The sequence below is a fragment of the Tenrec ecaudatus genome, chromosome 12 (genome assembly GCF_050624435.1).
Source record: "Tenrec ecaudatus isolate mTenEca1 chromosome 12, mTenEca1.hap1, whole genome shotgun sequence".
NCBI lineage: Eukaryota > Metazoa > Chordata > Mammalia > Afrosoricida > Tenrecidae > Tenrec > Tenrec ecaudatus.
This window is the reverse complement of record NC_134541.1, coordinates 17,923,418-17,934,494: the sequence shown is the minus strand read 5'-3', so window position 1 is coordinate 17,934,494 and position 11,077 is coordinate 17,923,418.

Genomic DNA, 11,077 nt, shown 5'->3' with positions numbered 1-11,077 from the left:
ATTGATACCGGGTGCAGACCGACCTTGTTCCAAATTAAACATTAATTGACACCTGTGTTTCCTCACTTAGCCATGCGCCTGCGCTGTTTCACAAATGCCCTTCTGTGGGAGAGTTACCACGTCTCCATTGTTTGGCGGTTACCAAGCATGCACGGCAGGTAGACGCTAGAGGAGAAAGCATTAGAGCTTGCTGACAAAACAAGGAGAGAAACAGACAATTTGAACAAAATCTGCCCAAGGATGTCATAGCTACAGAGCATAGAATTGACCACTAAGAGGCAAACCGCGAACTACAGAGTCTTAGTCGGGGCTGACTAGAGAAACAAACCCAGAGATACTCATGTATGTAAGAGAGCGTTTTTTATCCAAGAGTAATTGTACATTAAGAAAACATTCCGGTCCAGACCAGATCAAGCCCACAAGTTTAATATTAACTCATGTCCAATACTAGTCCAAAATTCTTCTACAGACTCACGCAGCACATGCAATGGTGCTGAAAGCAGGAAGATCACAGGCCAGTGGGTGAAAAGTCATGTGGAAGCATCTCAGCGCTGGCGCGGCTCTGTGTGTGGCTCCTCCTGCTCCAGGGCTCTGGCTGCCATCAGCATAGCTCCACGTGGCTGGTCAACAGAATGTGAAGCAGAGAGAGTGTGTCCTGTCTCCAGGGAGGAAGACGGGAGTTTCCAGAATCCTCAGGAGAAGGCCAGGCCCACACAGAGGCATCATTAGCTATGACCTGATTGACAGACTAGACAGCCCCATTTGCTCAAGTTGACAGATTATGTGACTTCCACATGTAGTAAGACTCCTTCCTCTTCAGCCTATCATAGTTTCCATCAACAGCTTACACACTGGAGCCTGTGCCCGAGGCTGGGAACTCAACAGGGAGTCCAGTATGGCCCTCACCGAGCTTCCAGACTGGTGGAGCCCAACACAAAATGACCGCACACACGAACAATAGTTCACCCACCTAGATGCTTTATGACCGACTGCTTCTCACACAGTGCCATTCAGGAGAGGCTAACCCCGTGCGTGTCAGACACGTGTGTGTCAGACAGAATGATGCACCTTAGGACGATTATCCAGGTGGATTCGAACTTCCAACCTCTTGGTTGACAACCTAGTCTGTTCATCGTTTGCACCACCCAAAGGTCTCTGACACGGGAAACAAACAACAGCCCATGGCCATTGAGTCAATTCAGACTCAAAGTGACCCAGAAAGGTCTCTCAGACTATAAGTCTTTATGGGAACAGACAGAGGCCTCATCTTCCTAAAGAGCAGTTGGTGGATTTGAACTACTGACTTGGTGGTTCGAATCTCAATGCCCTAAATTAGCAGGCTCCCTACCCTCTTCTCATGCCATAGTCCTGCCCTTTTGTCTTTGAAGCTGCATTTTTCCAGCCTTGGGAGCTTGAGCCTGGTCCGATCTCCATGGCCACCGGGGTGTCTCCGGAGGAAGGCCATTCAACTTCTGCTTGGTCTTTTCCAGGGACAAGAAGCTCCCTGCCTCTGACTCGGCCTCTACCTGCCTGTTTGAACCTGTCTCCTATATTGAACTGAAACCTCCCTTCCTATACTGTCTTCTGATTGCCCCAGAACCTCCCAGAACCAGTCTGTCCTCTGTCCCATTATCTAGAGAGAAACCTATTTCCATCACCTTGGCCCTGTGACTGGGTCTCGGACTGCATACCAAGGGCCTGTAAGGTCCTTCGGCAGGAAGGACTGGAAGTCCCCTGCTGCTCCATCAAACCTTGCACATGCCCAGACCTTCCAGCAAAGGCCCCGTGAACAGATGGCCCCAGCATGGGGCATTGAAGCCCAGGCCTTTGAGGACAGATTCTGCTGGGGACCCTGCAGCTTCAGGGGGTAGATGGGGCAGCCTTAGAAGGTGGCTAGCCCCTATTGGAGGGCCTAGTTGGCTGCCCTTCCTCTGAGAGTCCGTGTGCTCTCTCTCTCGAGTGCTTCTCAGGCTTTGTGTGCATCTTGACAAGCTGGACATCAAACCACCCTCTGAGTAGCAAGGCCCTGGGGCAGTGGCAGCCCTCTAGGCCGCCTGGGCAACTGTACAAGTTCTCACTGTGGCTTTGCCTCGTACTGAGGCCATCACCTGGGAGTCCACATCTTCAGCCATCAACCTAGAATCATCCAGAGTGGGCTTAAAACAATGTTTGAAAAAATTCTGATTCTGTGGCTGTGTCATCACCCATGAAGTGAGAATATCAGGGGGGTAGGAGGGTGGACCCCTGGCAATGCCCTGTCATAAATGGCCTCAGGTGCTTCTCAGGTGCATCCAGGGTAGAGAATGACTGTATTGATTGGTTTCCTTATCCTTCCCTCCCCTCTGCCCCCCCCCCGCCACCCCCCTCCCCCCTCCCCACACACACACACACACACTTTCCTCCCTCCTGTTGCTTCTCCTTGCTTTCTGTCTGAAGCTTTAGACCCAAAGCCCTGGGTGCTCTGACAAACAGCCAGCTTTCACCTGGGGCCTTCTAAAACAGGGAGCCCAGCTCCTCTCTCTCTTCCCACAGGCCAACTGCGTCAGTCTTTCTGCAACTCCCAAGAAATTAGCATTGTGCAAAGCCTCCCAGGGGTTGGAGGGCAGCGTCCCTGGGGAGAGCCGAGTGAGATCTGAGGTTCTGGAGGGAACCACAGACTCCCACACTCCCTCCCAGAGGCAGGCACAGTGTGTGGGTGCTGCCCAGGAACCTGTCCGGGTAACTGGGACTGACCTGACCGGGATGGTGATCCTGACGAGGTGCAGTATGGGAAACGCGGGTAGGGGAAAACCCTGGGCTGGGTCAGAAAGGCCTTGCTGTGATGGCTTCGCAGGGGTACTTGGCTTCTTGGAGAGTGTTCTTTCCTCTTGCGCATGGCATTGACAGGGACTGATGGAGGCGGGCGCTTCCCTCTGCCTCTCTCCCACACCCAGAGTCATCCCCAGGTGCAGGGTCTGCGAGCGCCCCCGCCTGCACTGCCCCCAGGCTGCCCTCCCATGGCAGGCACAGCACCAGAGCTGAGAAGACATTACTGCCAAGGCTGTTAGAGGCAGCGATGACTGGGGATGGCCTTGGAGGCACCGTTCCCAGGGAGCCTGCAGTCAGCGCAGCTGCTCCAGGTCTGGATCCCTCCCGCCCTTCCCAACCTAAAACCCCAAACCAACCTACGGCATGGACCTTACTACACAGTATGAAAGCCCTTGCTTGCTGGCAGAGGGCGGGGAGGAAGGGGACAGGTAGCGGTGGGGACAGGCAGGGCAAACCAAGCCCTGACCCTGCCCGCCAACACAGGGTGACAGGCAGTACTGCACCTCCATCAGTACCCTTCTATAAATAATAAAGCCCACGTCCGTCCCCCAGAGTGACTCCAGCTCGCTTCTTCAGGCTCGGCACCTCGTATTTGGGAAAGACTGGACCTGGGCATCCTCACATCCGTCCACAGACAGAGCTGTTACTATTCTAGAACCCTCCCACCGGGTCCTCTGCCCTCGCCTCACCATCGGCCCCTTGGAGGCCAATGTCCAGTGGAGTCAGCCCTCATTGCGTCAGCACCTGGTGAAGTATTCCTCATCGCCCAAGGTTCTGCCTAGAGAGGGCAGACTTGCTCCCCTGCAGTGCACACCAGCCGGCTCCAGATGGCAGCACCACATGCACAGCCTGGGGACTTCTGTGGCCCTCAGAGCACCCACAGGGCAGGCCTGAACTCACAGCCCTCCAAACCCCTGACGAGCACAGCCCTGCGCTGACGCACCTGGGGTCCCTGCGAGCTGAATGGACTCTTACCGGTTTGGTTATTTTTTTTTTCAATTTGCCCACCCTGCCCTCAAACCCTGACTGACGGGAAGGGGTGTACAACTGCCCCCACCTCCCTCCTTCGGGTGGGATAATACTGAGATGTTTCCCAGTGGTCTCCGGTCATTCACAGAAGTAGCTTCCTGACACCACAACTTTTACTGGCTGTCCACATGCCGGCCAGGATGTCCTTCCTCGTGCAGAGTACCTCCTTGTCCTTGAATTCTTGTCTGAGGGGCTGCTTCCAGGGAGCCCCTGCCCATAGCTACCGCCTCTGAGAAGCCTTTATACGTGTGCTAGACCAGGTTGTCTAGAGAAACAAATCCCCTGGCACTCATCTATGTATAAGAAAACGTTTGGTATCAAGAAGTAATTCTAAAAAAATAAAATTAAAATTAAAAAATAAGTAATTCTATGTCAAGAAGGCACCCAGCCCAGTCCGACTCAAGTCCATAAGTCCCTTCCCAGTCTCACATAGCCTCATGCTGGTGACACAGAAAGAGGTGAACCGGAAGCAGGAAGATCACAGGCCAGTGGGGCCAGAGTGGCATGAGTCCAAAGTCGGTGGAAACCTGGCAGGGCACCGACAGCTCTCAGGGCAATGGCAGAATCCCAGCAAGCAGAAAGGTGAAGGGGCAGAGAGAGGGGGATGTTCCCAGGTTCCTTGCTTATCAGAAGGCCATACCCCCAAGGTGGCATCATCAGGCTGTGACCTGATTGACAGGTTGAACCCCACACCTACACTTTCATACATCTTCCCGTTGACATAAAAGCACCTAAAATCAACTGGCATGTCCTGTCACTTAGACAGGATTGGTCAAATGTCCCTTCCGGGCTCTTCGACAATCCCCTACCTTCCCCAGCCACAGAACTTGCCACACCTTGCTATAGCCACCCAGACTCCCACAGAAACACGGGCAAGTTGCTGGTAGAGAAATTAAAATGACTTTTAAACATATGAAAAGATGGTCAACTTCATGCCTACTTAAGAAAAACTAAAAAAAATGCCAACCAATGAATGCAGTCCAAAGTAGCCATTTTATAGCCTCTGATAATTGGTTCAATCAAAGACCCTCAGTGGTTGGAGAACTGGATCCACACAAGGTGCTGGGTGAAAGAGACAATATGGACATTTACCATGGAGAAGAATCAAACTCGGTGTTTACTGTGAGGCTGTGTTAGGCAGGGTTCTCTAGAGAAATGAAACCAGAACACTTAGATTTATCTATCTATCTATCTATCTATCTATCTATACAGCAAGAAAGAATATAACAGCTAATTAGTCCACACAGCAGTACAGAGGGTTCAGTTCAACTCACTTACGTGGAACAGTTAATATACTGGAAGTCCTTCAACTCACTGGGCTGCCAGGTCCAAGGTCAAAGAAACAGACAGCAGAGTCCTCCCTTAGGCAAGGCAAGCAGCAGGGTGGGTCACCAGCAGTCATTAGCTTGGAAGCATAGTGAAGTAGGTCCGGATGGGATATCGAATACAAGCAACACAAAGGGACAGAATCCACCAGCCTCAGGCCCCAGCGATGTATGCGCCAGCCGTGTGAAGGAGCAGTTCTTGAGGGACCCTCAGCTCTAGCTACACCATCCATGGGTTGGCCTGGCCCACAGGGAGTGTAGCTCACAGGTTGAGGCAGAGAGCTAGCTAAATTAGCAGCATACCCAAGGAAGCTCTGATCACCTGAGAGCAAGAGAGATGGGGCTAGTCCTTGAAGAGCATTTCTCTCTTTGCCCTCCAATCAAACTGCGACCTGATTAATCCCACATGTTCCTATTGGCCAGGTTGGCACAATAAACCTACCTATCACAGGTCCTCAGTGCTATTATAACAGAAATACCATAATTAACAAACAGAAATTACTCTCACAGTTTGGGAGGCCAGAAGTCTGAATTCAGGGTGCCAGCTCTAGGGGAAGGCTCTTCTCTCTCTCTCTCTCTCTCTCTCTCTCTCTCTCTCTCTCTCTCTCTCTCTCTGCCAGGTCACAGTTTATGAAGAAGGTTCTGGTCTCAATATCTGTAGGTCTGGCATTCCTTGGAGATCCACATGTGTCTTGGTATCAATCTTGCCCTGGGCCTAAGAGCTTCCCAGTACAGGAACCCCAGGCTTGACTGGAGGCATTCCACTCCTAGCTCTTTCTTCTTGGTGGTGGAAGGCCCTTCTCTTCTTTTATCTCTTGTGACATAAAAGGTGATGCCGGCCACATCCCTGGGAAACTCCTCTTACGTCAGATCAGGACTGTGACCATATTAAGGGCGTTGTGGTTATGGAGGAGCCTTGGTGGTGTCGTGATTACATGTTGGCCTGCTAACCACAAGATCCACAGTTCAAAACCATTAGTGGGTCTGTGGGAGAAAGACAAGGCTTTTTACCTCCCTAAAGAATTAATCTTGGAAACCCACAGAGGCAGTTCTACCCTGTCCTATAGGGTTACTACAAGTCAGACGCCACTCCATGGCAGTGAGAAAGTTTTGTGTTTTATGGCCTGTACCTGGGCATTTGACTGCATGGATCATAACACACTAAGGATAACCTTGAGATGAATGGGAATTCCAGAACACTTCAATGTGCTCGCGTGGGATTTGCACATGGATCATGAGAGAGCGGTGTGATCAGAACAAGGAAATGCCGCATGGTTGAAAATCAAGACAGGTATACACATCAGGGTTTTATCCTCTCACCATGCTTAGTCCACCTGTTCCCTGAGAAAACCTCCAAGACGCTGGATTATATGGAGAAGAATGTGGCATCAGCATTGAGGACGGCTTATTAACAACCTGGGATATGCAGATGACACGACCTTCCTTGCTGGAAGTGAGGAGGACTTGAAGTACTTGCCGAAGAAGATCGGGGCTTGCAGCCTTCAATACGGATCTTGATTCAATGTAAAGAGACCCAAATCCCAGCTGGGCCAATACGAACATCAGTGGTGGGGTTCAAATAATTCAACAACTGGTCCGCTGCCCTAATGACTGACCATTTTAAGTATTTTCAAAAAGACAGCCCAAAAGGTAGTTTATTTTGCAAACAGTAAATACTTAAATAAGAACAATAAAAGAGGTACACATTTTTTTAAAGTAAGGAATGTGAATTTGTTAGTTCTACATTGGGCAGTTGCCCAGTCACGCACCTGTGAGAGGGCCCTGACCACAAATGCCATTTTCACAGAACTCAACACAAAAGGAGGAGCCGTTTCTGCCAAACTGGGGGGAACTGGCTGAATCCCGCCACTGGGTGCCGTCATGATAAAGTGGTGAAAGGGTGAAGCTATCAAGAACGTCTTCTTGCTTAGATCCACCATCAATACTCATAGAGGCAGCAGCCCAGAAATCAAGACGCGTTGTTTTATGTAAATCAGGTACACAAGACCCCTTTAGAGTACAGAAAAGCCAGGATGTTACTTTGAGTACTAAGGTGCGCCTGACCCAAGCCAAGGTTTTCTCCATGGCCTCATCGGCATGTGAAAGTTGGACACTGAAGAAGGAAGACCAAGGAAGAATGGCCGCCTCTGAATTGTGGTGCTGGAGAAGAATGTGGAATGTGCCATGGACGGCTGGAAGGACAAACAGATCTGTGCTGGAAGAAGGAAGACCAGCGTGCTCCTGGGAGGCAAGGATGGCACGCTTCGCCCTACGTACTTTGGACATGCTCTCAGGAGAGACCAGTTCCTGCAAAAGGACATCGGGCTTGGTAAAGTGAAAGGGCAGTAACAAAGAGGACGGCCCTTGACGAGATGGCTTGCCAAGGTGGCCGCAACCAAGGGCTCGGGCACAGGAGCAATGGAGGACAGCACAGGGCTGTGCAGGGTTTCTCCCTGCTGTGTGCAGGGTCCGTATGGGTCGGACCCAATGCGACGGCACCAAACAGCGGCAACAGTGACAACAGCCCTTTCCATTGGATCTGAGCTGATCACATCACTACACGTGGGGGCTGAATATATCATTGCATCACATGCTATCACTGTAGAACTGGCAAACCACTGAGCACCAGGGCCCAGCCACGCTGACACGTAGTCTGAGGGGGGGGAAACGCAATTCAACCCATGACTGAGCGTAATCAAACTTGCGTCATTCATAGTGGGAAAAGCAGCCGTTGGGCGCATCTTGGCATGAGGCAAAAGAAAGCATGCATCACCACCCATGAAGTATTTTGTTAAAAAAAATTAACCTGAATCAAATCCAACCTCTCCATGCAAACACGAGTGTCCATGAAATGCAGGGCCGAGGAGCACAATGGCGGGACAATGGGACAAGCCCCAGAGGGCGACATGGTCCAGATGCCTCACAAGGCAACATCACGGCCAACGTGAGTGAGGTTCACCTAGAGCAGAGGTTCTCAACCTTCCTCCTGCAGCGACCCTCTCATACAGTGCCTCCTGTGGTGGTGACCCCCAACCATAACATTATTTTTGTTGCTACTTCATCACTGTCATTTTGCTACTGTGATGAATCGTCATGTAAACAGCTGATATGCAGGATGTATTTTCATGGTTACAAATTGAACATAATTAAAGCATAGTGATTAATTACAAAAACAGTATGCAATTATATCTTGTAAAATATTTATTTCTAATGACAAATAAGTGAAATTTTGTCTTGAAGCAGTCTTCACGCCAGGTACTCATATGCCTGGAGACGGATAGAGGAGTGGTGTCTCGGTTCCTAAGACCCTCGGGAAACATGTTTCCCGAGGGTCTTAGGTGACCCCTGTGAAAGGGTCTTTTGACACCGCCCCTCCCCCCCAAAAAATGGGTCGAGACCCATAGGTTGAGAACCGCTGACCTAGATCCAAAGAGAAGTAATAACAATTCATTATGTGCTTTTCAACCAGCCCTCACGGAAGCAATAGTTACCAAAGACATTTCTGGTATGCCTAAATACATCTGAACATGAACTAGATATTAGGGCCTTATTAATTTATTTTAATGTGAAAATGTGTTGTTTATGTAAGAAAAGGACCTGTGTTAAATTGAAAATACAATTTTCTGTGTAGTTTATGAAGTATCCAATATGAAAGCATCTAATATTTCATGGGTGAACTAACATGCTCTCTGTTGCTTCCTTCAAAATTTTTCTGCCTCCCTTCAAATTAAAGAAATGAGGGCCCATCCTTAGCACGGATTTCCCCCAGGGGAAGGAGCCCCAGAGCCCCAGAGGCGAAGTAATTGACTGCCGATCGAAATGTCCAAGTTCAAACTAGTAGTGGGATTCAAATCATTTCCCGATCGGCTCACTGCCCCAAGGACCATGTGAAGTATAATAAAACAGTATATCAAAAGGCAGTTAATTGTCTCCTACATACTTAAAAAAAGAACAACATAAGAGGTACACAAAACTAGACAGTAAGAAAAAGTTGTAAAATATTAATGAAAATATATTAAATAATACCTGACCCCCCAAAAACGAATAAAATTATTATTTACGATATTTCCATAACGGATCTTGATTGGCATCCTTACTTGCATTTTCTTCCCCTTTATCTGAGCCTCAGAGGCTGTTTGATGAATCCTTCGCCCTCTGCACCAGAGCATAGGGTCCCATTCCCTTAGAGGTAGGCCAGTTAGATAACAGTCGTTGTGTTTGATAGATTAGAAACAGTTATATGACTTCGCTTCTCTGAACATGTTATATTCATCATTGAAAACCCCTTTTCTGCTTCTGCTGAATTGACAGCAATTGTTCTGACGATCGTTTTAGCTCTTTGAACACTTCAGGAATTTCATAATTCACTCACGATATCTCGCGGGAATTTGGAGCGTAACACAAAGCTGGAGCAAATGGCAGCGTGTTATTCTCTGATTGTTGGACCTGATCTGTTTGTTTGTTTCCTGAAGTAACTAACACATGCCAGGAAACAGATGGAGGGTTTCATCAAAAGTGCGACAGTGTGTATGAAATGAATAAGTAAATATTGCGAGTATAGTTCCATCGAATCCTTTATACCCGTGGATGGAATGAACTTTACTACAGGTGCTTAGAATACACTGTTGCAGATGAACTTTAATAAAGAGTAAGGGGGCCCCTTAGGAACAGTCTTGGGACTAGTGACAGCAGGAGGGGAGGGGGAGAGGAGAAAAAGGGGGAACCCATTACAAGGTTGCATATATAGGCCCCGAAGGGGACGAATAAGGGAAATATGGGTGAAGGGAGACAACGGACAGTGTAACATATGAAATAATAATAACAATATACCAAGGATTCACTAGGGCAGGAGGGTGGGGGAGAAAAGGGGAAAAAGAGGAGCTTGTACCAAGGGCTCAAGTAGAAAATGTTTTGGAAATGATGATGGCAGCATGTGTACAAAAATGCTCGATACGATTGATGTATGGAATGTTATCAGAGCCATAAGAGTCTCTGAGGGAGAAAAGGCCGGGCGATCTTCTCCCATGAGGTGGCAGCCTAGGAAACCCCATAGGGCAGCTTGGCTGTGTCCTCGCGGGTTATCACGAGTCAGAATCTATTTGATGCACACAGTAACATCTAGGTGATGGATAGATGCTTTCTTTGTGGTCTCATAGTTGAACTTTTTCATAATGCAAAGTAAAATAAAAATATATGCCAATTACAACTATAATGCAATACCATTTTTCATTCATGGTTTCACACAAAAAAACTTTTTGAAATATATTCTGTAGGCATAAAAGAACAAACCCAAAACAAAACAAGCCCACTGCCATTGACTCCATTCCAACTCCTCATGGCAGGATAGGACTGAGTAGAACAGCGCCTGTGGGTTTCTGAGACTGTTACTCTTCACCGGAGTAGAAGGCCTCATCTTCCCCCAGAGGAGTCACTGATGGTTTTGAACTGCTGACCTCTTAGTAAGCAGCCCAATGTAGGGAAATGGTATTTCACAGATTATTAGTAAGGTTCATAAACTGGCCCCAAAACATAATCATTTGACCCAACAATGTTCATTACTGGGAATCTATCATTCAGCTAATACTCAAACACACTAAGTGCACCATTAATAGTTGTTGAGTGAACCGATACATATTTGGGGGTGACTGCTGGGAGTCAGGCTCCGTGGATGCAGTCAGTTCCAGACCCAGCCAGGGACCAGGTGCTCTCCCCTTCCAGTCAAATTTCCAAGGTCTCACTCCCCTAGGTGCGCAGACATTCAAGCTTCCCCTGCAGACACAATGTATTCTTCCCTGCAAAACCCCACAGTGAACAACAGACCGCCCAGGAGCGGAAGAAGAGGAAGAAATTTCAGAAGAGTGACAAACAAGGGCGGCTAATGAGGCGACTTGGATGTACTATACAATGTAGCTGTT